The sequence below is a fragment of the Cynara cardunculus genome, assembly GCF_001531365.2.
Source record: "Cynara cardunculus var. scolymus isolate 2C chromosome LG 6, CcrdV1, whole genome shotgun sequence".
Lineage (NCBI taxonomy): Eukaryota > Viridiplantae > Streptophyta > Magnoliopsida > Asterales > Asteraceae > Cynara > Cynara cardunculus.
The window spans coordinates 4,751,593-4,752,970 of NC_037533.1; positions in this window are offsets into that span (position 1 = coordinate 4,751,593).

The window sequence follows — 1,378 nt, forward strand, 5'->3', positions numbered from 1 at the left end:
AGAATCATCAACTGCTGTTCTACCTGATGCACCTGAAATCAATGTTTCAAAAGAGACTGTTGATCCTAYAGAAATATTTACAAAGAATTATGTTCCATTCCACATCAGAGCTAATTTCTTTGGATATGATCGTGAATGAATTCGAGAGCCATATTTGGAAGAAATCTACTTTGGGATATTCATTCGCCACAGAAAACTGATTTGTGGTGATAGAGTTCTGGGTATCCACAAGAAGCCTAAAGAATATAGAATTGAATATCGTCATCTGTTGAAAGCCAAATGTCAGCCCATCAGCCAAGTTCGTACAAAGCACAGAATTGTCACGATTAAACAAATTGATGCTCAGAGACTACGCAAAATCTGGTATCCTGTTTTTATCGTTACAAGGCAGGATGGCCAGATCTGGAGGTTTAGTGAAGCTGATTTCTCAAACTTATACTTGGACGATCTCGAGTATATGTACTTTGAACTCAAGAACATGCAAATTAGAAAGGAAGTAGAACTGATAGCTCTGGAGGCGATTAAAAGATTTATTCGAAATCATGTCAAGTTGTCAATGATCATCGATGTTCAAATGGGTCTTGAAGATAGTTAGAAGATTATTAACCTCAAAAGACCAAATGAGGAGCTTGAAGACATTGATGGATATCCAGTCTATATGGTTCTTGAAAGCCCAGAGTTCGGAGTCATTTACTTTGCTCAACTTCAGGTTAAAAAGTTTATGAGATTCAGCGAGCTAAACAAGTACTCTGATGGTACGATCAAGCTGGTAAAGAGGGCGTTGGAATCAAAGAGAGTCAGTGATGATAAGGCTGTGGAATCATAACGTATGAATCCCAAAGAAAGATACTTGCTTGTTAATGCTATTAATTTGCTCGAGGAAAAGTTACAATATAGAAATGCTCTGAGACGGTTGGAGAAGATACTTGGACTGCGCAAAACGAAATTCACAAGAGTCCAAACTTGAATCCAAAGGGGGAAAATGTTGGGTTCAAGGTTAGAGCTTAAAAGTTGTATCAAGTTTCTCCTTATAATAGTTTTATTTGTAATATTTTAGTCTTTACTTTTCTAGTATAAATAGGAATTTCCTTGTAATTGTAATTAGAGCTTTTGTCATTAACACTGAAATCAAGATTTAGCTGATGTAATTCTCTCTCTCCTAATCATTACTTACATCATTCTTAGTGTTCATATCAATCTATGAAAATCATATCAAGATTTGTATGAAATCTGGACTCCACATCATTAGTTTATAAAGTTGATCAATGAACATAAATACAATTATATAGGGGCGCGATCAAATGAAAACCACTCAATTTGTAAAAACCGTAAAAACCTCATTCCACCAATCATAATTTTTTATTTTGTTCATTTTTTT